We start from the raw sequence: 27,135 nt of genomic DNA, 5'->3' as shown, positions 1-27,135 counted from the left end.
GGATACTCCCACAGGCTTAAATCTGGGACTTGACCCTAGAACTGAAGAAGTTTCTCGGATGAGAGGTGAAACGTCTTCAAGCAACTTAAAGAAGTCCAGACGCTTTTCTTTCCAAGCTCCTTAGGCTGCAGAAAGTAGTGTGTTCCTACAAAAATGGCAGGAAAAAGGCAAGTAACAATGGAAGCGAGACGGACCATCGCATCACAATGTAGATCTTTACTACAGAGAAATTACAAAGAAAGTCAGTGTCAGTGACTACAACTTCCCTCACCACCAAAAGGTACTCAGAAACTGGGGCAAACTCTGACAGGAAGAGGTCTGGTAGACCCAAAGCTACAACTGAATCAGAGGACAAGTTTCTGAGTTAACAGCTTGCGTGACAGGCGGCTCACAGTACAACAGTTTCATGCACCACTTAATAGTGGTCATAGTAAGCAAGTCTCAGTTTCAACTGTGAAGAGAAGACTTCAAAACTCCCGGCTCGAGCAGCCCCTCACGCTGCTCCTCTTCCTCCGGCCGGCGCAGACCCTCGCGTACCTCATCCACCGCCTCCGGTTAGAGCGGCTCCTCCACCGCTCCCGGCAGGAGCAGCCCTTCACCTGGCTGTTCCCCTCCTCCAGCAGGCGCAGATCCTCGCGCGCCTCGTCTGCCACCTCCGGCTGCTGAGGTGCCTCACGCGGCTCCTCCACCACTTCACTGCCGTCGGGACACACCTGTGGGGGTGGCGCCCAGGCCCAGAGCAGCACCACCAGATCCCCAATCCTCTACAGGTTGCGCTCGGTCTGGTCCCGCAGTTCTTCCTGCTGGCGACGCACCTCCGCCGCTTGCTCCCACTGGGCGGCCGCCATTTCGGCCACCCTCTGGGCTAGCTCCTCTCTTCCCTGGCTCCGGTAAGGACCCCCGTGCCGCCTCCTGGGTTTCAGCACCAGTGTGGTGTGAATACGGCACAGCGAGTCCACGGGTCACAGTTTTGAGCCATTTTATTTAAATCATATCACACCACAACACACACCAACCCCTGAGTCCCCGTGTTTTTAACTCGGCGGGCGTGATTAAGGATGCCGTGCAGGTGCGTCCGCCCTCCCTGCACGGCACCGCAGACCACGCCCCACCACATTTATACATCAGGGCAACCCAACAACCTCTGGCTAAGCGGATGGTACAGCACAGAGAGCTAACTTGTCAGGCCAGGACTTCACAGCCTATTAACATCTACAGACCAGTGGCTACTCTTTTATGTTGGGAATGTACACATCCTGGAAAGGAACGAATGTTGGTTTGAGCAGGGATTTGTGAAAAGGCCAAGACGATCTCTGAATTGAGGAAGGGTACATCTTACACCATCATACGCTGCTGTGATTGGTACTCATGACAAATGCAAATTGACTCATGCAAATTGAAACTGACTAATTGACTAACAATGGGCTGAAACTGACCTTACAGCCCATTGTTAGTCAGTGGTGCTAGTTCTGCTCATTATGCAAATGTACTGTTTATAAGGTGAAGAAGTCCTGTCGATGGATGACGAAACATTTCTCCCACTGAAAACGCTACGTTCAGACGAACAGAATCAACATTTTGGGAGCTTTAGTGAAGGTTGCAAATTAAATTCTTATGGTCGCTGACAGTGGACTCTTATCTCTGCTTGTCGTGATAGCCCTCAGTTCAGCGTTTGATGTTGACCATAATATTTTATTACAGCGATTAGAGCATGCTGTAGGTTTTAAAGGTACTGCACTGCCGTGGTTTGAATCATGTCTATCTAACAGACTCCAATTTTTGGTTATCTCATCAGAGAGTCCTCTTCACATACTACAAGTTAATTATAGAGTTCCATAGGGTTCCATGCTACGATCCCTTCTGTTCACATTATGCATGCTTCCCTAAGTCACTATCATTAAAAGGCATAGCATACATTTTTACTGCTATGCAGATGACACCCACCTTTATCTTTCCATGAATCTAGATAAGACACACCAATTAAACTGCAGGAATTTCTTAAAGACATAAAGACCTCTAATTTCCTGCTTCTAAATTCTAGATTATAGATCTTAGAAATATAGTTTCTAACCAGATGCTTACCTGGGTTGCATTACCTTGGCCTCCAGTAACACTCCAAGGGATTGATCAGGATATGTCATTCAATGCGTATGTTAAACAAATATGAATGGCTTCTTTCATGCATTTTGCGCAATATCTCTAAAATTAGAAGCTGAAGCCTTCAGCCTCTTCTGTGGGACCTGATCCCAGTTTGGATTTGGGAGACAGACACATCTCTATTTTTAGGATTAGCCTTAAAACTTTATTTTTTGACAGAGCTTATAGTTAGTGCTGGATCAGGTACCCTGAATCCTCCCTTAGTTATGTTGCAATAGGGCTAGGCTACTCAGGGTTTCCCATGAAGCACAGATTTTTTCTTCTTAACTCACCTTTTTTCATTAATTATTATTCATCTCTGAGATTATCAAGAAGATTATCACTTACAAAGCAAAATCTAAATGGCAGTGAGAATATCTGTAAACAATAAGAAACAAATGGTACCAAAAATGTTTTGATACAACCCTACCTTCCAGGGGGATTTCAAAATACGCCTCAGCCCACATTAAACCTCAGTGAGGTCTTAAGAAGTTCACCTGTTTGTCCTTGTTTCCTCCTTTCAGTAACATTGATTATGCTGAGGTTTGTGCACAACTTCCAGTTATAGCATTACAGCCACAGGGACAGCATTGACATCACTTTTTCACACAAAAAATGTGCTGAGTCACCTTGTATCAGTAATGTCACTGCATTAATGTTTGTGGAGAAGCCCAATTGGTTTTAGAGCATTTGTGTTCCACTAAGACACCTGTAAAAAAGGCATGGCCATACACCAAATAAAGTGCTGAGCATTTCTTCACTCCTGCAAGCATGCTAATTAAAAAAAACAAAAACAAAACAAACCTCCCTTATGCAAGTGAGAAAGAAGCTGCTTTGAGAGTGCTTTACCACACCGTACAAACATGTGGTCTTTTCTGTTTCACTTCTATTTTACAGTCAGTATATATGTGTGAATAGCTTGCAGAAGCAGGAAGAGCTATAAAAGACACACAAAAGTGAATCATTCTGCAGATAAATGTGGACAACACAAGTCGATGGAAGTCCTCTTCTGACCACTTGCACAGGTGTACATTTAACAGTGACCTCAGTCATGTAGACAGCAGACCTTAACTTGTGGGTTAAAGCTTTACATGGAGGACAGTTACATGTGGCAACTGTTGGGTTTCCACCTATGACTCAACAACTTTACAGCAATTCATTGAAAAGGCAGGAGGTTGGGGGGGTTGTTGTTTTGTCCCTTACTGCCCACACTACTTGGCTCCCTGCAATTTTCCCCAAGATTAAAGTCAAGTTAAAGGGTTGCACCTTTAATACAGTTGAGAGCAAATATATACAGACAATCAAAGAATTATTTCCAATGAAGAGGAAAAACTGCACAAGGACATCATTATGAACAACAGAGTGGGTAAATTTAAATTGACGTAAATCTGAATGCAGTTAGGAAACTTTTTGATCATACCATTCATCTATCCATTACCACTTATCCACTCCAGGGGTGCAGCGAGGGGGACTACAGGCTATTCCTGCTCTCTCTGTTTGAGTAGAGACACCATGAAGCCATGAGTTCCATGTGTCGGGGACAAAGGTTTCCCCAGGGGGTCTCCCACACAAACTTCTGCATAGCGAGGTAAACACCTGGCTCTTCTCTTTCCCTGCTGGAGATTATGCAGGAGCCCCAGCTTGTTTATGTTCAAAGAAATGCATGAACCATGTGGAATACTTTATCTTTGGCCTCCAGTGTCTCATCTTCATGATTTCAGCAAGTGGGAAAATAAAAACATGTGTCTCTCAGGTGTTGCCCGTGCTCAGTTGCAGGGCTTTCTCCTTCATTTTCCTGTAACCACAAGAGGTCTGAATATTCACTAAACAATACCGGAGGTATTAAGAGCTTGGCAGAGAAACCTGAAATACTGATCTTCATGGAAGTCAGTGTGAGTCACGGGTGTCACCGAGTCAGTGGCCATGCCTTTCCCCGAGGCTAGATATGCAGTATTAAAACGCAAGAGGATAGGTTCTGCTGTCCTGCAGACCTCATTCAACAATCTGACAGGGCTCTCTATGATCTCTATGGTCTCTATGATCTCCATGACTCATGCAATTTCTCAACTGGTAAGCCAGTAGCATCAATACTAGTTCACAAACGGCAATCCTTTGCTCACTGTAAATCTGCTTTTAGAGCTATAAAACTGAGAACTGACACAGTTTTTCTAGAACACCTGGCAGGCATTGAGTGAGTCATCCTGCAAAGATCGAGTGATTTTTCAGTCTTCGCAGAAAATTCAAAATAAATGAAAATTCCTGAAAAAAAATCCAGGGTAATGACCCATTTTTCATTAGAAAAACAGACAAATTTTAGCTTCCTACTTTTATTAGTTTGCTCATAGAAATATTTTTGTGATGACATTAGTGGCAGTACCAAACTTTTTCCTTATAAGCATTTTCACCATTTTCCACAGGCGGGAAGCAGTTGACTGGGCTTATTTTACCCAGTCTTAAGCTAGCTAGTCTAATGGTTTGAAAAACCTAAATTTTTCTTACACTACTATGGTTTCTCACATGACATTGCAACAGGCACGTGCAGAGGGGGGGCTGGAGGGGCTTGAGCACCCGCCCCTTTCCTGATGGGTGCCCAAAGTGCCCTTTTCTTGAGGCAACTTTTTTTTTTTTTAAATATTTTTTTAATGTGTGTGTGCGTGCGGAGTCCTGTCTGTGCCCCTCAACAATAATATTTAACTATTAATCACAGTTTTGCTAAATAAAAGAATCTGGCTTGCATCAGTCACATGATCACTATTAACCAATGATCGCCCTTGACGGCAGAACGCGCTGGTTACGAGCCGGGAACGAGCTCATAAAGAGCACGCGCATGTTTAGCGGTCCGGAGCTGTAGGAGAAACACAAATTAACTCAGAGACAGACTGATGCGACACAACCAGTAAGTAGGTGTACAGCGTACACTGTAGTGTATAGCACACAGGAGTATTAGCTTATTACGTACACGTTGGTAAGTTGTCTTGTTGCAACTGACGAACTGAAACAAATGAGCGTGCTGTGTGTGTAACAGCGCGACAAACATTACCTGTCCTTTTATTAACTGCACAAGTAGTGCTGGTCATAGCTGCTGGCTCACTGGGTAAGGCTGTCATGGGTCTGTAGCTCTGTCACCGTTTTAGGGAACATATTTAGTTTTAAAGCAAGTTACAGGGCTTTTCCTGCCTTTCTGTGGGGATTATATTTCACTAAAAACGATCTAATATGCATGTCCACATAATTATGGATTATTATAATTATAATATTTAAAAAACATACACTGTATTTTAAAGAACATACATTAAGACACAGATTATAGTAGATATATATTTTAAAATGCTGATTTTATAGCAGTAAAATTATTGTATCTCTACAGTTAAAAAATGTAATAAGATTTCTGCCTGCACAGAGTGGATAGTGAAACAAATGGAATCATCATAAATACATTATTTCATATTTATTACTTTTTTCCCCTCATTGCTTTATTATTGTAGCTCTAGTAATAAATAATAAGGGAAGGATTCTGGATCAGCACCATGATGCCCACATTATATACAGTATTCTGAAGAAGGTCTAAAATGTCCCTGTGTGTGTGTGCATGTGTGTGTTTTATGTATATGGATTTTTTAAATTATTACTCATAATATAACATTGTCCAGACATGGCTGGTAAGGACATGAGGAGGAAACAGTAGGAGCTGTGTGAGGCTACTAAAGGCAGTGGATCCCTCAGCAGCTGGATTACAAAGAGCACAGGTAACATTAACACATGTACCAGTTGTTGGAGAGGTATTCCAGTATAAAAATAATAATAAGCAAAACTGGAATGTTTTGCTTCTATAACATTTTTCTGTCATCATTTTATTATAGAGTAAATGCAGCAGTTATTAGGTGTGGATAATTAAATAATAGTTTATTGCAATAGCAAGTTGTGCCTTGTTCTCAGATAGACAGCAAGTGGAGAGTGATAGATGAGATGAGGAGATGGAAAGAAGAAGAGAAGCAGCATGATTCACAGGCAGAGCCTAGTTTATTTCTCACAGTTTTTTGTTGCCTTGTGGTTCCAAGCACATTTTGTTATGTTCTTTGCATTTTGTTATTATCTCATGACACTTGTTTAATCAGCTACCATCTCTCCTATGAACATTTTAATGTCTACAGTCTCAGATCAACACAGCCCTGCCCTCCAGCACTATCAGCAGCAGGAGCAGCAGCAACCCCTCAACAGCAACATTGTACCCATCAGGTAAAACATAAGCTACGTTTGCTTTGCCTTGTTGCCACATCACAACAGTGATGTAGTATGATGCGATCCCATATTAGATTCTTGATGAATGTGTGTTGTTGTTATTCAGCCTGGTTCAATGTGCCCCTTTTTAACTTTGAGCACCCGCCCCTTTAAACGTCTCTGCACGGCCCTGCATTGCAATGCACATTGATTAAGAGCTGCCTGAGACATCGGGTGTGATTCCTTAGCACCCGATTGGAAAACGGCCTGCTGGGCTGCACAGTTCGAACCACATCATCAAGTTGCCGATGACACGACTGTGGTGGGTCTCATTAGCAAGAATGACGAAAAGCATAGAGAGAGACGGTGCAACAGCTAATGGATTGGTGTAGAGTCAACAACCTGTCTCTGAATGTGGACAAAACATAAAAGACGGTTGTTGACTTCAGGAGAGCACGGAGAGATCACTGTCCACTTAACATTGACAGATCCTCTGTGGAGGTCATCAAGAGCACCAGATTCCTTGGTGTCTACCTGACAGAAAACTTCTCCTGGTCCCTTAACACCAGCTCCATAACTAAGAAGGCCCAACAGCGTCTCTACTTTCTACGGAAGCTAAGAAAAGCCCATCTCCCACCATCCAGTCTCCTCACCTTCTACAGAGGGACAATCAAGAGCATCCTGAGCAGCTGCGAAACAGTTTTTTCCCCCAAGCTGTTTGACTCCTGAACACCCAGTGACTGGACTGACACACACACACACACACTTACCTTCATACACGTCACCAGTGTTGGTCAAGTTACTTGAAAAAAGTAATCAGTTACTAATTACTGATTACTTCCCCCCAAAAGTAATCCCGTTACTTTACTGATTACTTATTTTCAAAAGTAATTAATTACTTAGTTACTTAGTTACTTAGTTACTTTTTAAAAACACGATTTACAACCTGAATAGGTGATAAAGCGATAGATCTTTCAGCCCAATTCTACTTTTTCTGCATAATTCATCATACAAAATGTAATCAAATGGAAAAGTCTCTTTTTAAAACTTGTTTTATTAGTTTTAATCTTTTAACTTTATGCATCAAGCAAAAATTAAATTATATGCAACATTCTCTGACTGGAAGAAATTTGTTTAACATTTAAACCTATTTTCTGCACATTCCAGCACATAAAATAAAATATTTTTTTGTGTTTACACTCACTCTTTCAAATAGATGCAAGTAAAACACAGCAGAAAATAAATAAAATCAAAGACTAGCGGTCCTGTTGCTCTATTTTCACCTGTAAAGCAGGACTGGGGTAGGCGGAGGTTTACCCTGGTGCAGGTGTGCTGCAGCGGTCAGTGGAAGAATCCGCGAGTTTCTCTGTGAATTTCACATTACGTCGTAGTACACTCGGTGCTTGCTTGGAAGTTTAGGGGTTTTTTCGCTGTAAAAAGAAGTTTTCTTCCCACGCACAACGGACACTAATGTTTTTGTCACTTTTTATGGAATCAAACTCAAAATAAGGTCAGTACTTCCACGCTTTAAACGCTGCATGCTACACTCTGTCCCGCACTCGATATATTATGATCTGCAGACAGCTGTTGTCACGAACGTCGCACTCACTTACGTCACTGTCATGAGACGTTCTCGCAAAAAATCACGGTTTTAGTAACGCAGTAACGCAGCGTTCCTATATGAAAGTAACGGTAATCTAATTACCGTTTTTGCAATAGTAATCCCTTACATTACTCGTTACTTGAAAAAAGTAATCAGATTACAGTAACGCGTTACAAGTAAGGCGTTACTGCCCATCTCTGCACGTCACTACCAAGTACTTATCTGCACAATCTCATACACACACACACACACACACACACACATATACCTTCATATACCAAATTACTTTTAGCACAATGTTCAGTCTTTTTGTTACATCCCCCAGGAGGATGTCTCTTCTCCCTACTAACCCTTTGTTTTGTCCAGGCTCCACCTCCTGTCCTGATTGGATGCTGCGCAGAGTCTGGCTAATTGGTAATCAGCAGAGCACTATTTAAGGCCTGTGGAGCTGTGCTTCTGTGCCCTCTGGCCATTTTGGTTGCCATACCTGTGCAGGCTTGCATGCCTTTGTACCTTGTATGAGCATTGTTGTTTTCATGTTCAGACTGCTGTAGGGGAGAGCTGCCTTTTGCTTTGACACCCTGTTTTCTCCTGTTTATGTGTTGTTAGGTAGGTTATGGTTATAGGTTGTATATTTTGTTTCTTTGGAGTTAGGTAAGTTTCTTTTATTTCTACATCAGGGATGTTTTGTTTGTTATGTTGGCCTTGGCTCTCCCTGACATTACACCTCAGTCTGAACCCAAATCTCATCACCAGCATTAAATAAACCTTCTACACTTGCCATCTTGGCTCCTCCTTCACTATCCACCTTTATGTTCGTCCCTTCGACCCCCTAGACTAGCCAGGGGACGTAACACTTTTGCACATTTCTATTGCACTGTTGTGTCTCCACTGTCTTGTGTCTTTTCAATTTTTGTACATTGCTCTTTATGTAGTGCTGTGTTAAATGTCTGTTTTATGTCATATGTAGCACAATGGTTTTGGAGGAACGTTGTCTCATTTCAATGTGTACTGTACCACTGCACATGTTTGGACAATAAAGCCAATTGACTTGACATGACTTGACTTGATAAAACCAGCGGTTGCTCTGGGAAAATGTGTATTCCCCAACTGTTTAGCAATGATTTTTGAATGTTGCTGGCTGTCGCTGGGTAAAAATCAGTTGCAAAGAAGGCACTCCATCAAAAACTTCCTAGTTATTGTTTTGGTTGCTAGCAGATTGGCATGGTTTCTGTAGTTTTTCATGCTTGTTTGCAAATACTTTTTAATTATAAGCTCAGTGGTAGAACAACTTGATAAGTGGAATGCAAATGGGAAATATAGAAGGTTTCATCTTCAAAGTAAAAGCACTAATGTGAACAATCCCATTTTTCAGTTTCGCTAAAGCTAAACTCAGTTTAATGGACTTCTCTATAAGTCTGTCATTCAATTAAAACCATGACTACAACAATTTGCTAGTAACCAGAGCAATCACAAGAAGGTTTTTGCCAACTGGTTAGAGAATATACATTTTCCTTAGCAGCAGGTGCTCACCAGGGCGTCACTGACAGGTCTGAAAGCCTGTGTGATTTGGATTAGCAACTGGCGTCAATCTCCAGCAACCACTAACAACCGATCGGAAGATACATATTTTTCCTGCACAACTGATGGTTGCCAGATGGTCATGGACAGGTCTCTGTGTGACTGGAACCTACATTGTCAACATAATTGTCATGTGTCAAAAATAGTGAAATTAATGTCACGTGGTTATTGATTACGTCTGCAAAACTTCAGCTAAATTCAAACAGCTTTGTCTACCTCACAATTTATGGCAACCTTCTTAAAATCTGAAAGTTTTTTTTTTCTTTAACTGTTCCAGGTATCATGGGAATGTGAGGTGTTTGGACAATAATATTTGTGAAGTCAGTGAGCCCAAACGGAACATCATGAGTGTAGTTTGATGTGTTGCAGTGAGATGTTGCCACAGTTATTTAACTGTACCTAGCTCCAGGAGGTGGGCAGTTAATCTGAGCAGTAAGTAGACTGTACTGGTTATGGCTGAAAGTAGGGACATCCTGGACATAAAACTGTGAAGGAGCATCACTGCCATTGCTGTTTGAATCCACTTTGAACCACTGCAGTTTTCTAATCCCTCCATTGACGGATGCAGAGGTCATCCAGATGCCTGTGAATAAATGGTTAATGTGGCCCATATTCAGCACTAGGCTTCCAACTGAACCAATATTTAACATGTTAGATGAGGCAACGTGACAGGTTTTGCAAATTTCCCCATTCTATTAGGGAACAGCACAGTTGAGTTGTTGTTTTGGTTTTCTGGTCTACCAGTATTGTTTCTCAATGATTTGTTATGCAACTTGGCAAATGGTGCATTGTGCAAGAGTTGACAAACAGTGCTTCAGTTGAACATTAAGCTTATTTGTTCTTATTTGTTCCTGTTTGCATAAAAATAAAAACAGGAATTTTATTAAAAGAAAATCAGTTATACTTCTTCTTATCTGAGCATGTTCTCAGTCATCCAGCTCATATTAGTCTTTATGGGTCTTCTCCTTGGAGGTGGTCCTGAGAGTTGAGCACCCTTCCTGTGATGACTGGCTGAACTGCATACTTTGTACACTGCCTCCATCTGACAACAGAGCTCTCTGCAGGTATACGGGCTATCCTTAGACTTACAGCAGTTTCTGGACCATAAATTCCCATAATTCAGATAATGACAGGTTGGGTCAACGACTCTCAGGACCACATCCAAGGGGACCACCTCACTAGGGGTTATGCTGGGTTCCAGCATCAGAAATCCTGCATTTTGAATTGTTAGCTGGAATGCCTTCTCCAGATTTCCAAACAGAAAGTTAGGAGAAGACACACCAACCCCATTTATAATCCAAGATGGCAGCGGTGCAGAAAAACAGTAGGAAGGCGGTAAAATCCTGTAATCTGCGATGCCACTGTAGAGCATTGAGCCGACTATCCGTGGACGTGTTGCAGCGGTGTTTTTGAGCATCCTTGGCTCTACCGCTGTTTTTCCTTGCTTTTCCGACTACAACTGTAACATGGTCTGAGAAATGTGACTTCCAGCTCCAACTTCTGTGGTAAGAGGAAGACAGCATTAAAGATATGGGACTCTCCATCAGCTTCTAGAAATGAAGAAGCCTCTTGAGTAAGAAGTGAAACATCTTTACAAACCTGCTCCCTTCAGCTTAAGTTTGTTTCTTATTTTATGCTATATATTTGCACATGTTACAGTCATGGAAGCACGTGCTAAACATGCTAGCATTTCAAATAATGAGGTCAACAAGTACAAGTACAAGTTACAAGTAACCCCTACTAGCCCAATTCACAAACTTCAGATTGCTCTAAACGTTCAGTTTGTTTTTTATTTTCTTGGTCTGACATGATGTCAGTGACAGCAGATATCCTCAATTTGGCCATCTCTGGCACGCAGTGGGAGATGTGAGCAGAGAACCCCCACCTGCCTGCTGTTCAAATCTTTTGTTTACAAGCACTAGCCAAGAGAGGAATGCTGACTTGAAAAAGGAGGGGGATGGGAGCTGAAAGGTCTTGTTCTACAAGCGCTGAGATGAGGGGTTCCACCCAGGCTCATAAAGATTATTTTGAACAGTGAATCATAAAAACTCTGAGTCCAAGAATAAAATTTAGGAGTTGGACATGAGCTCTAAATCAATGAAATGGGTCTGGTTAAAGGCAGCATAGTGGCATGGTGGTTAGCACTGTTGCTTTACAGGAAGAAGGTCCTGAGTTCAGTTCCACCATTAGGGGTCTTTCTGTGTAAAGTTTACATGTTCTCTCCAGGTACGCCGGCTTCCTCCCACAGTCCAAAGACGTGAAGTTAGGTTAACTGGCAACTCTAAATTGCTCCACTCCTATGGGTGTGAATGGTTGCTAAACTGTCCAATCTATTGTGATTGGTGTTACATCCTGTGAGGCTGTGTGGGTGGGGTGTTTGCCTGTTCACCCCGCCTCTTGCCACGCCTACCCCCTCTGTTTCTCTCACTCTCCTCTCTCCCCAGGACACAGCTGCTCTTGATTAGCCTCGTTTCCCACCTGACTCCAGTCAGCAATCACCTCTGAGCAGTGTTGGGACTAACGCGTTATTAAGTACGGTTAATTATTAGAGTTGCCAACCGTCCCCTAAAAAACAGAATCGTCTGGTATTCAGAGAAAATATTACGCGTTTCGTACTGAGGTGAAAAGGAACACAGTTTGTCCCGGACTTCAGCTACAATGGAAAAGACACAAAGCTGAAGCTGCACAGCTGCCTCTTCTTCTCTCATTCTCTCCTCTCCTGTTTCTACTTCAATCACGAAACTGATCAATGATCAGCTGATCGGCTTTTCTCTCTTGTTTATTTATCGCCCACTTTGCGCCAGAAAGAGGAAACCAGTGGATGTCGCGTTAAACAACAGCAGCACGTTTAAGCTTGATCAGCTGTTGTTAGAATTTATTTAATATTAATTTCTAGTATCAGCTGATGTTTGCTGGAGCCACAGCTGTAAAGCGGCTGGTCATGATATCGGTTTGGTTATCTGGTGAGAGGGAAACATGCAGATGAAACCAGGAGATGTCCTTACTGAATCATCAGAGCTGAACAGGTGATGTAGAAACAGGTTTACCTTTTAGGTGACATGAATGAGTTGAAGGGAAGTTATGAGCTGTTTCTGAGAGACAAATAACACCAGGATCCTTTTCTACGTAGCTGACAGCTGGTAACTGTGCAGGGGCGGGTCTAGCAAAGTGTTGCCAGGGGTCCAGGTAGGGCATTAACAGGGAAAGGGGGGCACAAGGAAATACTTTTCTTTATTATTCTCATTTAAAATGTCTCGCTTTTAAAAAAATAATTATCTGAGTCTTACAACAAACAATTGATAGATTGATACATATATACCATCAGAACAGTGTACATCACTGTCACAACAGTGTTTATTTTCATTCAAAGGCTTTATGATTTTTCCTATAATGGCGGGCCGGTCTCTAGTCAAAATGCCTGGGACGATTTTTTTGTCCCAGTCCAGCTCTGTATGCAGCTCATCTGCAGTCTGGTGTTACCTACATCTTCCTATTCAGAAGGCAGAATATCCAAGTTCTGAGTACAATCAAAAGCACCATGACTGCAGTTTTTGTGTTGGATGTAAAAAGCAGGCTAGAATCATGGCGGCGGTCAACGACGGTCCAGGCGTGGGATTTCTCTCGTGGAAATGTGCACATTATTTTTTCCTTTCTGTTGGTAGGTGGCACAGTGCACTTGTGGCAAGTAAGCAAGCTAGAAGACTGGCAATCTTGCTGGGTATCCAGTTACGGAAGCAACACATTAACAAGAGAATTCTGAGTAAAACCAAAGTTACTTTCCCTAGTAACTAGTTACTTTGAAAGTAACGAGTAACTTGAAGTAACTGAGTTACTTTTTTAGAGAAGTAACTAGTAATGTAACTAAGTTACTAATTTAAAGTAACTTACCCAACACTGCCTCTGAGGCTATTTAAGCTGGGGATGAGCTGTGAGCAGGGTGGTTTTTCCCTCGGTGGCTCTACACGGTTTTTGTGCTAGGGTCTTGGACAGACAGCCTCCTTCTGAGTAGTGAGTAGACGGGCTTGTGGGCCCTGAGAGTGTCTCCCCGTGGTGAGGAGTAAAGTAAGAAGTGTGGGAAGTGCCTCCCTTTATTGTTTAGTAGTTTTTTTGTCTTTTGTTGCTGCGAGTGATTCTGTTGTTTCTTTGGCATTATTGGTAAAACGGCGTTGCCGGCTCTTTAAGTTAATGTCGTTTGTGATAAAACTATATTATTTGTAATAAAACTATATTATTATAGAACAACTCTGTGTGTTTTCCTTTTCATTCTGTTTCCGGACCCATTTGTTACTGGTCCCCTCACTCGCACGCCTAGACCCCTTTGGGGGGAACGTAATAATTGGATACTTCCAAGTATAGTGACGTCCTGACATTTGTGAATTTCTAAACAGTAATGTCATGAAAGTCCTACATTTGAACCATATGGAAGCTGGTTCTCAAATTTGTTTCTACACAGCATTCAGATTCCAGAAACAGCTGTTCGAATGCTGAAAAACCCATGTAGGCTTACTTTTTTATCCACACACATAAAGGTTGATCTGATCTAATAATTTTTCATCTATAAACAGAACTGATAATGGCATTGCTATATACAAAGTGTTATCTCTACTATGCCAGGAATCAGAAATCTCTAGATGTAGCTGAGACACCTTATGTGGTTACCGCCATCTGTTCAGTCTGACCTTTATTTAGTGACAGCTTCTCCTCCTACAGTGAGGTGCTAGACTGGTGAGAGGACACGATCCCAATAAATAAGAGGATCCCACATGATGACACTGTTGCATCAATTGGGAGCTTCAGAAAGAATTGGTTGTTAAAAAGGTAACTAATAAGCTTCCTTGGGCAATAGAGAATCAAAGTGTTAAGAAATATAAGTTCCGGGTTAGAGGCCTAACTCTTGAGTGTTAAAAAATGTGGAAAACTTTACAACATATATATAAATTCAATATCTAAACAGCAAAATCTATTTCATGTACACCAATGAATTTATCTTTAAAAATCCTCAGAGTACTAGCAGGTTACAAACAGACTAATAAATCACCAGAGGCCTGTTTTAAGCAGTTTCCTCATCTGATGAATAAATTGTGCAAATTTTAGGGTTAAAAAAAACGTGTATTTCTACTTCTTGAAGTCCAGCTATCAACTTAACATGGGTTTCTTTTAAAAGATGAGGTTAAAAAACTTTTGTAATAACACTTACTTGTCAGATGATGGCACTATAACAGGTAGCTCTAGATTCAGGTAAGGTCTAAAATGGATTAGTGTTAAGAGTCAGGACTTATCAAATAGAAAATGTATTTAAATTACTTTCAGTCAATTTTCTTCTTCTTACAGCTTTTCTGCAGCTCGAAACACATAGTATTTGGAATACCTGATTTTCACTACATGATCATTGCGACAAAATTCACCACAACAACTGCAGTATCCGTGGAAAATTTGAACTTTTTAAAGTGTTTTTCACCTCCTCTTGGCAAACCAATTTCACTCCAAATACGAGTGGAAAGAGCTGCAGAGAGAACATTTAAGCCATGGCTGTGGGAAAACAAACAATTACACTTAACAGATAGTGAAAATGCAACCAGATGAACTGATAAAAGACTGACAGAGCCAAACATCTGCCACTGATACAATGCCAACTGAATCAAAATTACTTGTGAATGTGTGTGTGTTTAAGGAAAGAGTGATGATGAGCCTGTTTGATTTACTGTGACTGTTTTAGAGCCTCTGTGTTTGGTGTCTATTTGCTAGCTAGTTACTGTCTGTCTTTTTGTTGTTCTTTCATTTTATGGCAGGTATTAAGCAGCGATAAGCTGCGAAAATGCCACCTACTACGCTGGAACATTATTGGAAAGGTCCTAGCATTGTTTACAATAGTACCATATGTTTTCTGAACTTTTTAGTTTAAGAAATGCTAACTCATAAGCATGCTAGACAAAAGATGACAATGACGGAGAAATAATTCCCAAGAGCAGGAAGAACAGGATAATCAGGTCTAGCAATGAGAAAAGACACAGAGACCGCGATGACCCATTACTGACTTAAAAGCAGTAAAACTGTAATGTTTCATATTTGTTTATGTCTATACACATGCACAGGGTTACATCTATACAACCAGTCTTAGCAGATATTAATTAGTAAATCATGGTGATTGTTTTTTGCCACAGTCCTGTTGTTTTTATTTTTCTACCAGCAATTAGGATGAAATTTACTAAACAGACTGATGTACCCAAGAACATTTTTTTCATTATTTTTAAACAATTAATAAAGCTTGTTTCATCTTCAGGCTAAACATTTAAACACAAAGTATCTGGAACCATGGCTGTAAATGAGCAGGCTTGTTATCCAAGGAGGGACGCCCTTTTTCACATGACTCAGCTTCCTGTATTGCTACCTCAAGGTCTTCATAGAAAACTTTACGATTTTAGCGACAATACAGGCAAGGAGATGTTTTTTTTTTCTTCTTCTACTGCTGGAAAGCATGAAAATCAATTTTATGTATATAAAATGTAAACCCTTCCTCTAGATGTCACTAGACCAACAACATCTGGACATTTTTGCTAATACTAGTCTCTAGCTTCAGTTTCAAACCTTATTTTTATATAGTGATCAAAATATTTTGCTACGTTAACTTATGAACTAACACTGTTCAACGTGTTGAAATTCTGTGTGAAAATGTGGATAAAATATTAAGTGGGTGTAAATCATGTTTACATGTAAAGATTTTATGCATGTGTGCAGGTACGTGGGTCTGGGTAAGTTTTAATATTGTATTGATAACTAGTAATTATAAGACAATGGCTTTCAGGCAATGCTTAGGAGGAACAGGTCGTACAATTAGTTACTAATGGGAGTAAAACTGTGTTTATTTTAAAGAAACAAGTAACTTACAATAGGTCACTTTTTGATTTACAATCCCAACAGTGTTTTTATGTCTGCCTCAGCACCGGTGACCAGATTTTGTCAACAGAACAGCACCGCAACCTTGAAATAACTTAAAAACTTTACCTATGAGATCAAAAGAAGGCGGCTCAACGGTGGGTGTGGTTTGGAAACTTTGTGTTATTGTATTTTATTTTTGCACAAATGTAGAGGTATGTTCTCCACTCTTATAAAGGTCCATTTCAGTAACAGATTCAGTGTTTTACATAAACTGTTTTCACAAATCCATCTGGAATAATCAGTTTGGGATGCTATTTACACTTCTCTGACATGAAGCACATGGCAGGAAACAGTCCTCTTCCCACATGCACTACTGTAAATACCGCATGGTTAGGGAAGGGAGCTGACTGAATGCAGGAAGCACATGACAACCAGACTATTACCAACACGCATTAGCGTAAACTGACCTTACGTGGACTTTGTATTGGGAAGACGGCAAATTAAAGACTGACTAAAGTTCGATTCGAAACTTTGCACCCTTTGTTGTGCTGATAAAGAGCTTTAGTTAATTTTTAATATGATTTTCTGGCGTTCTCTTGTTTACGCTGAGACTCTAAAGGACATGGCACACCATGTAGACACATTGGCTGGCAGATCGTGAATGTGGTTTACTGTGAGCTACAGTTTCTGTGGTGTACCTTTATCATTGGCTTTGTAGCTGACTTGTCATGTTCAGCTAAGGTTAAAAACAGTGTGTGCGGATGGTGGTTAAAGCTAAATTTCATGTGGGCTTTGGTATTAAACTATATTAAAAATGATCATCCAGAATTGTTTGTTCGTTCCAGAATTGTTTCTATTTGAAACAGACAACATAGTTTTTGTGGAGGTTTATTTAGCTTGTTAGTTTAAGTTTAGCTTCACAAAGTCAATAAAATTATACCGAAAACAAGTGTCTGTTCCTCATGCCTACCCAAAATCTCCCTCTGCTATAAACAAGCACTACAATACATGCAGAAGTTTGGACACCTCAAGGCAAATTAAACGTTTATTAAATTTCAAAGTAAAAAGATGAATAAAGCCCTTCGGGGAAACTAAATGTGTCATTTAATTATATATTTAACTGACACACCCAAACATTCAAGGAAACTCTCAGAGGTCAGCATTAATTAACTCATTAGGTCTCATACAGTTCAAGTATGCATCCCGCCTGTCACCCTATGATAGCTGGGATAGGCTCCAGCGTTCCCTGGCGTCCCTGAAGAGAGTGGGTGAATGGACTTGTACCGACAAATTTTCTGACCACTCAAACTTTGCTCTCCTACTTAGGAAATCTCGAGTTAAGCTAACTGACACTTAAAAGACTATTATAATATCATTAAGAATGGTAATTTACAGGAACACTGTAGAAGTGCTGGGCAGAAAGCCCGACTGAAAACTCCATATGATGACAAGGGACCCGGATCAGCATCGGTAAAGGGAGACCTTACCTACGCACAGACGACCTCTGGATAAGCCAACGCCTTTCTGAAAGCTCAATTAAGGTCCTCAGCTGAGACTGCAACCTTGCAAATCTTAGCAAAGGTATATTTGGAGGAAATAGGAACATGGAAAAATTCTGCTTTCAGGCTGGAGAAGAATGGACCCTGTTATAAATACATGTATACACAAAAAACACCACTCAAGAACTCACAATTATCAACAAGGAGAATTATGTGAAAGTGTGCGTACTTCAAACTAATGCATACAAATGTAGTTTTTTTATTACTGCAGGAAGTCAAGCCTGCTGTGGGGTTTTAATAAGCAAATTTGTGGCTACAGATGAGTGTGTAAAGACAGAGAGAAACAAATGCGCTTATTGAGATTTATTTTTTTAAATAAAGAGGCATGTGTACAGACAGCTTTATAACTCTGCCGAAACATACAAGCTCACCTGGCGTTATAGTGAGATTTCCAGCATTAGGAACTTTAAAAAATCCTGACAAAAATATTGAAAAGTACTCTAATTTTAAAAGGATTTATTCCTCACTTGCACGGGTAACTATGCAAAAATACTTCTACCATCAAAGCAGCGTGTTATGATTTATTGAGGACTCTAAACGGTGATTCACGAAACTCAGAGCTTCAGCTATGCAGGCTATTTTCAGGCTGCTTGTGCTGCCTAAGCGAAGGGAAATCTAAATGCTTTTCATTGCTGTGTGTTCAATTTATGCCCCAATATCAGTGTATGAGGACTAAGCTACAGTGTAGCCTAGCTGATATGACCACAGGGGGTGACTTGTCTAAGCTCAAGGCTGCTTTCTTCAGCACTGCAGACATGTCTGGTGTGCAAAAGGGTGTGAGAAAGAGAGAGACAAGCAGGCTCTTGGGGAGCACAGATACCAGCTCCCCTGCTCCCAAACACATGGATTCTGCTGCAAAGGGACTCAGACAACACGCGGTGCAAAGGTTTAAGCTATTCCTTTTCTGGAATACCAACAAACATGAGAATATAAGAACACTATAACTCACCCCCTGCTGGCCTCTTAGGGAACAGCAAGTTCCTCAAGCACAAGTGAGTGCACAAAATGGCTGACCTGAATTAATGCTTTGTGATCTCAGAAGGAAATGACTGTAAAAAGGCTGTTGTTTCTAATAAATAACATAACATAACTACTCGCTGGGACCTTCAGGTGGACTCTTCTCATGTGTGCACTTCCGTGTAGAAAGTGCAACACTTCAAGGTGCCTAACACCCTGCATAACCACCATGCTTGCAGATGCAGCAGGTCATGTGTAACTGTAAGTGTAGGTTTACAAAACTACAATCACACCACTGTCTGTAGTTAGGTTACAGACAAATTTTCAGGCTGTTGTTTGGCAGAAGGCTCCTCCCCCTCCCTATAACCCCTTCCCCTTAGCATTAATGTCTCTGGGCTCTGTCTGGACACCCCTCCCCCTCCACGCCAATGTTCAGCTGCCTGTTCTCTACCACTCATTGGCTCTGTGTCTGTCTCAAACCTGCTCCTGCTGCTGCAGGGTAACTACAAGCTGCAGCACATTTTCTTTGAGTCCTGCATATCCTCCGTACTAACCGACCTAAAACATCCTACAGCGATTCATATACATACCTTGCCTGCTTTTATCTACCGACTTCAGCACGGTGAACAACAGGATGCTTTAAAAAACCCCGAGTGAACCACTCAGACTGCATCTCTGGACTGCGCGACCGTTAGTCGTTTAACGACCAATCCCCCTCCCGCTCGCAACGTCAGCCGTTGGAGTTTTTTTGTGCGTGCGCGAAAGGAGGAGGAGTCTGTTCGCGAGTCAGAGGGTGCTCGGAGCACTCGGTTGAATCCGCGAACACAACAGTTGTTGTTGTGGCACAGTTCACTAGTTTCCCCGGTTCATCTTGAGAACGTGGACTTGATGCAGCACTGATAACGCATCCCGAGAGCACCGGTGCTTCACACAGGGGGTCCGTAAGAGTTGGTTTGGACACCAGCGGGTGAGGAGGAGACCGTACGGAACGAAGCTTAAAATCGCGGGAACATCGGAGGACAGCGTAGAGAAATTCGGTGAGTGAGGTACTGCAGTTAGCATGCTACCCAAACAGCTTATTTGTACTTTTATTTAATAGCAGTGAATGCCATCCTTTATGGAACTTGTGGTTCTGAATAGAAATATTTGATATGAATTAGGAAAAAAAAAAATCTGTTAATGGTAGTTGGCTGCGTACAATGCAACAGTGACCCCTACAGACCGGGATTACAGCAGACATGCATAATGAAAACCCTGTTAGCTAGCAGTGTCAATGTTCGCTAAATGAATAATGGTATATTGAAACTGTTTTTTTCTTTCTATCGATATTACAGAGTGAAAACATTTTATTTGCAGCTTTTATTTACAGACATTTTTTTATTTTATTTTTTCGGTAATGGGTTATATTCGATTAGTTTTTTTTTGTGTGCGTGTTAGAAAAGTCGTTCGCATAACCAGTCCGGAATCATAACATCCATGTATGCTAGCATTAAACTGTAAATTGAAATGAATGCTGATAAATCTTACATTGGTTATTCAGGTAGTTTTTTTTTAGTTTTTTTATTGCATACAGCATATATTTTAGAACTTTTGAGCCTTAAAAAATTTACGTGTCTATTCTTTGATTTCTGATGAACGTTATGAAACAAGTCGTCTTTATCTTTAGTTATATGAATAACAGTCACTTTACTATCTGCTGATTCAAGAAAGAGTTCTTACATCTCTCAAGTAATCAAATACTTTAAGTTTGCTTCCCAGTTCAGAATGTGGAAATGCACACTTGTGTCTCTGATGTGTTCGTACCTCATTTTATGACTTTTTAGGGAAAGTTCTACAAAGTCAATGTAGTCATGTTGGTGCTAGGAAGCAGCGAATATGATCAGCATGCTGCATGTTGAAATAACAAAAAACTTTGTGGCGTCCGTTATTGATCTTCTGTGGATGCTAAATGAACATTTGGTGTTTTTTATAAAATACACAAAAGTTTTTTAGCTCTTACTAGATGGTATCCCTGAATTCACTGCTACAGTATAATCTTTTTAACTTAGCTGTCTAAAGTGACTAGAAGTGAGTAGGAGAAAGCTGCATTCCTCATATTGAGCAGCTGAACCCGCCCCCTCCCCCTCTTGGTTTAAAGTGGTACAATCCAGTAATTTTCCATTTCACTCTCCTAGGATGTGGGTGTGGCCTAAAGTCAATGATCAGAAAAGAGTTGAGCAGGTTTAGTTTTTTACCTGCCAGTGAGTTTACTTAAAAACTGAAATCTCCACCTTTTATGGTTTTAGTGGAAAGATGGAAAGATGTACATGATCACTACACTGCACTAAAGATCAGACACCAAATGTCTTGGGCAATTTCTCAGTTTTCAGTGTTGTAGTCTTTCATCATATTTTCCAACATCTTACATATTTAAAAAAAAATCAGTTCATATAAAGTCCAGAGTTTCATATTTGCTTTTAATTTTTTGAATCATGTCTTGTTTCTTGTTTCACCTCCCCCTCTTCACTTCTGCAGTGCTCACATGGTGCACTTGTAATTCATTACAGAGACAGTTGTTTCCCTACAGAACAGGAAGCAGCCCTTAAAGGCACAACCTGTTTTTTTTGTTTTTAAGCTTTTTTTTCGATTTTACGTAAAGTTATATTTGACTTTGTTGTAGCTATTTATTCTGCTTTTCCTGTAATCCAGGTTTTTGCAATTACTGTAACAGTAATATGCTATGCTACATTTTGTAGTTTTACCTGTGTTCGCTTTAAGATTGTATTTAGTTTGGATGTGTGTTTCAACCGGTACCCTTTTGGTTGCAAAAAACCAGAGTTAATGATTAAGCCCTAAACTCTGCACGAAAATGTTTAGTGGTCAAAACAAACGTTTCCCCCCCCCCATAGATCTCTGTAGAACCAGAGGTTCTTTTTGCAGCCACAACTGTCACCTTCTGGTAGCTGTCAGATAGAAGCCGCTTCCAGATTGGCTTCATATATGTTAGAAATGCGTAAAACAAAAAATGTCAGCTAGCAGTGGCAGTGGCCAATGATAAATTAATTGCCTTCTAATACCATAGAATTGATCATATTACACCGGTAGTTTTTTAAAATTCTGATTAATATGACATCAAATGTTAAAGCAAACAACAAAAAGCTACTTAAACATTGTTACTGTTTTTGTTCATAACGAACTGTTTCAGGTGGGAAAAACTACCTTGTTATTCACAAGGATACATTGGAAAAAGGACAAGAAAGAGTTGTCCTCACATCTCTCCCTGTGCACAGTTATCTGCCACACTGAATCAAAAATCTGTTAATAATGAATTTTCTCCCAAGTTTCGCAATTGGAAAGGTACATTTGTGTCTTGGGTATGTTCGTACCTCACTTCAAGACATTAAAGGCCAGTCCTACAACATCAGTGTAACGCCGTGTTGATGCTAGGAAGCTGCAGACATAATCAGTGTGCTGCAAAGGTGGTAATTTGGGCGAGGGACAAAAAGAATGACAGTGTAGTTGTTTATCTTGAGATAGAAACTAATGAAGAAAGTGCAAAAGTAATAAACAGACTATGTCACTCTATTTTGTGTCCTTGGATTGGCAGCTTTTACTGAAGAGTTAGCGATTTAAAAATTACACTTGCAGGAATCATTGTATCTTATCAAACTGCAATCTAGATAGAGCCTTCAATGTGATAGAATAGAAAAATATAATGGCTAATGTGGGTAAGAGGCAGCTGCACCCCTCCCCTTATGGTTTAAAGTGGTACAGTCCAGTAATTTTCCATTTCACTGTCCTAGGATGTGGGTGTGGCCTAAAGTCGATCTCATCTGACAAGAGTTAAGCAGGTTTTGTCTTTGACCTACCACACAAATTTACTAAAAAGGAGAAATCTCACTTTGTTTTGGTTTTGGTGAAATGATGTGCAGATAGATATAAGGCCAGCTGAGTGGTTTCTGAACTGCATAAAAGATCAGGCACCAAGTGGTTTGGGCAATTTATCTGTCTTCAGATTTGGAGTCGTTCATATTTTCCAACTCCCCATTATAATGTTTTTGATAACTGTGTCCATAGAGACATAGAAAATTAACAGTTTAATATTTGGTTTTACCTTTTTTAGAACATGGTATGGCCTTTTGGTTTCACCTCCCCCACTTCACCCAGCGGCAGTGCTCACATGGTGCACTTGTAATTCATTACAGTCTTTTTTTTTTATCTGCAGAAGAGGAAGCAGCCCTTAAAGGCGCCACCTACATTTTTTCAAAAGCTTTCTAGTAGATGTTATATTTGACTTTGCTGAAATTATTTAACTTCTTATCCTGTGTAAGATTGTCTTTATTGATTTTTATAAATCAGCAATTTGTAGAGCTAGCTTCATTAAGATTTTAAGATTGTAAATAAAAAATTATTTTGTTTAGTTTTCTGTCATTAAAATCGAGACCTTCTGGGGAGCTCCATGTGGAGAAAAGGAGGAGTTAGTGTGACAGCAGTCCTGGTTTATACATGTTTGTTACCAGATGTAAGTCGGCACTGTGCAGCTGTTGGCTCATGACAACTATACGCCAAGAGTTTTTGGCCTCAGTGATAAACATGAGCAGAATTGGATGACATAACTGAGATTCATCTGAAATTTTAATGTGTATATTAGACATTTTTAAAAGGGTGTAAAGTGCCATTCAGGTAGGCCACATCAGTGTACCACGTCGCACAGAGCATACTTGTATCTTGCAGGATTTTCTGTAGAGAAATAATTGAAAATGATATATCACATTATATAACTGGTCAAGTGACAAAATACATATTGACTCTCAATTCTCAATACTCTCAATACGTGCCACTGCTGTTGTGTGACATTATTTGTTATGTATCTTAAATTCTTACAAAGCGGTGCACTTCAACATGAAACTGTATTCATGTTGGTATATCATAGTAGTTATGGTTAAAACCATGTCACCATGGTTATTTATTGAAATTTAAGCTAATTCTTAATAGATTCATCAAATAAATCAAATGTAAATATAGAGATATAACTGATTTGTCCACAATGAAAAGGCAAATCAGTTTGTGTGTTTCTCATTTAATTACAGATTCTGACATTTACATTTTATGTTATGAAATCTTTCTTATGGAAGTTAGGTCAGGTGTGATGCTGGCTTCCAGTACTGTATTTTTAACTTTAAATAGGAAAAAATTTGCCCTTGTTTGTGAGATTTTGAAAGCATGCCAAGTCTATGAGAACTGGTTTCAGCCAGTTGGAGCCGGTTCCTTTGCTTTGGGCTGAAAATGAGAGAGATGAGAAATGTGATCTAGGTTCAAAATACTGTGTGCTGGTTATTCGTCATTGATGTCTTGTTATGCTGCTGATTAGAAATCTTGGTTGTTTCAGATGTAATGTTGTACTTCACACATAATAATAACAATGATAATAAAGTGGTCAGGTTTTACACAGATTTTTATCCTATTAAAATGAGCATGTTTGTGCTTAAGACATGCTACACTTGCGTATTTTCCAGCTTCATATTTTGTTGTGGCTGTTTTTAATTATTTAATCCTGGTAGCTGTCTGGTAGAAATATGAGTACTAAGGGGATGTTACACAGAAGAGCAGTGATGTGGCAAATAAAGACTGAAATATCAGAAAAGTTATTTGTAAAATTACAGAAAAAATTGATCTTTTAACATTACCTAAAGCAGTGAATCTTACAATAGTTTTCAGACTAGGTGACTATAGTCTTTCTCGTGTATTCAAGTTACCTGTACAGGCTTCCTAGCTATATTTCAGTTATTTAGAAAGTTGCTGCTACGTAGGGATATGCGTGACTAGTTAACTAGATGTGTAGATGTTACTCCCCTTGCTAGTAGACATCAGAAACACTAGTTGGCTAGTAGGGCTTCAACAATTTGTTGACATAATCTATGACGTCGACTTTTAAAAAGTGGTTAGTCCATCATTTTATTGTTGACGCGTGGTATGTGTATGGAAACTAGATTTTAAAAAATGCGAAAGCATTTCACAGAAAACAACCTTAAAATGCAGGCTGTGCAAAGCGACAGCAGTAGTTTAAATGCTCATAAACTGCAGTTCATAAATATTTAAATCCCCAGATTTGATCTGTGATGTCAAATCTGAATGGGTCAGTTTTATAGATTTAAGTTAGTGTGTTGCGTTGATACTTAATTTTATAATGTTATGACAATGCTTGCTAAGCGAACACCATTTTAGTTTTGTTGGCTAATAAGTGAAATGCGATAGTAAACCATTAAACAGGAGCAGCTACACTGTCTCCCAGTTTGGGTTTTTTTCCACAGAATTGCAGCCTTAATGACTCGTTGGCTTTCCATTCGGTTTCTTAACAGAATAGATAAACATCTAGTCATCTAGTCAGGGTTTGGTGGTCTGTAGGGTTGTGTAATGTCATATTGTCTGCAATACCAGAATAAATATTACATGATAAGTGTCATATCTAAATATCATTGCTGTAGCAAAGCTATGGTTATACATTGTATATAGTTATACATGCAACAAAGGGATAATCCCAGGCATGTCTGATGGCAAGAGCTGCCTGCCAGTCTCAGGTGATGATTTAATACTTAAAAAGGGAGCTACTTCAGCAACCTCCAATAAAGTAGTAGTAGTGTAAAATATGTAAGAATAGTGTTATGGCCCGTCTAGGCGCGGCCAGACCACAACACAAAGGGTGATCCATCCCCGTCCAACCCCAAGCAGCACGTCACATACTTAATACTTTGTGACAGTGATTTATTTACAATAAGTGCATTTGAACAAAGGAAGGGAGCAAATTATAACTTCAGGGTGAACCCAAGGCCAAAACAACAAACAAAAGGTAGCCTAACTCAGGAATAAGTACAACTTACCTAGTCAAAAGAACCAAACCAAATGACAAGTACTTTCCTCCCTGACTAGCAAAAACAGGAGAAAACTAATCAAACAAAAAGGCGGTCCACCCCTACATGCTCTTACATTCCACAAACATAGTGACACAGTGAACGGTCTGCCGGCTGGGTTGGGCGGAGGATGAATGACCTGGCAGTCCCTGGCGGTGGCTTCTTATGCGCTGCCTCCCGGTCGTGAGCCAATCGGTACGATCCATCCGCCCTGGATGCACCAATCATGGAGGAGCACCTGCACACTCAAATTTGCATGTTATAATTACGGCAACAGCCGTAACAATAGGGCTGTTCGATATAACGATATATATCGGATGATGATATAAAAACGTCTATAGTTTCATTTTATGCTATCGTTTGTTTCGTGGTGTCGCAAAATAAACAGTTTACGGCAATATTTTTTCATGGTTTTGATGGCCACTGTAGTGGCTATATTAATTTCTTAAAGTTCTCTCTTTCTCTTATATTTAATATAACCACACTACAGACGGACAAGCGCCTGTTTTTATGCGTTGTTAGCAACAACGACGGTAAAACCATTGCGTCCCCTTGTTTATTTTCCACATAAACCTTTCACAATAAAGCTCAAGATCCTGTTGAGACTTTTCAAAATAAACTGAATCACATGAAATAGTATGCAGAGTATTTACGGATGAGAAGCAAAAAAGAGCCGTCAGGTGCTAAAAAATAAACCTTTGACTCAAACGGTAGAACAGGCTTTTCCCCGCAGCACGCTGTGTAATAAATACTCACAAAGAAAACGGCGGCCGTTACAACTTATGTCTAAAAATGTATAATTTCATGCATCGGTTAAAGCACTCGACTCAAGGTACACGACGCCCAGCTGGAAACACTTCACGCAAGTTGAGCTGCCCGAGATTCACAGAATTTACAGAAAATGTTACATTTTTGTGATTTATATCGTTATCGGGACGATAGATGTCTTATATCGGGATAGGAGATTTTGGTCATATCGTACAGCCCTATGTAAGAATGTTGTTTCCACTGAAAATGGAAACAAGAAACTTGTTTCACCACTTAAAGAAGAACACACTGTCAAGTACAGCCAGATTATGAAGCAGACCGAAATGTTAAAAAAAACCCTGTAAAACCTGTTATCCGTGTTCAGCTGTTCTTTTCACAAATAGTTGGCGCATTAAGTAACTCCTGATGTTTTATTTTGCATATTTTTAGTGAATACCCTTCCTGATGCAGTCTCAGAAAGATTTGTGTCTCCTCCCAAGGTCATGTCGACACTAATACGTTGTCGTTTGAAAATGCATCTTTTTCTCTCCGTTTTGGCCTTCCGTCCACA

At 40.2% G+C, this 27,135-nt stretch overlaps 1 protein-coding gene across 5 annotated transcripts in view; it reads left to right on the top strand.

Moving 5' to 3' along the window:
• Positions 1 to 19,371: 19,371 nt before the first annotated feature.
• The window catches only part of atf7ip (activating transcription factor 7 interacting protein), a 31,115-nt gene continuing 23,351 nt past the window's right edge, over positions 19,372 to 27,135 (top strand). For 2 of the 5 annotated variants that reach the window (XM_019359862.2, XM_019359861.2), the window contains exon 1: positions 19,373 to 19,967. The gene's annotated coding sequence lies outside the window, so the exon portion shown is untranslated. Of the gene's footprint in view, positions 19,977 to 27,135 lie in introns of all 5 variants that reach the window. The other 3 variants (XM_005469896.4, XM_013272957.3, XM_005469895.4) reach the window with 3 other exon arrangements.

Source organism: Oreochromis niloticus, linkage group LG6, assembly GCF_001858045.2.
Source record: "Oreochromis niloticus isolate F11D_XX linkage group LG6, O_niloticus_UMD_NMBU, whole genome shotgun sequence".
In the NCBI taxonomy this organism is placed as follows: domain Eukaryota; kingdom Metazoa; phylum Chordata; class Actinopteri; order Cichliformes; family Cichlidae; genus Oreochromis; species Oreochromis niloticus.
Note: the sequence above shows the minus strand (reverse complement) of the source record. Positions and strands in the feature narration are given on the sequence as shown.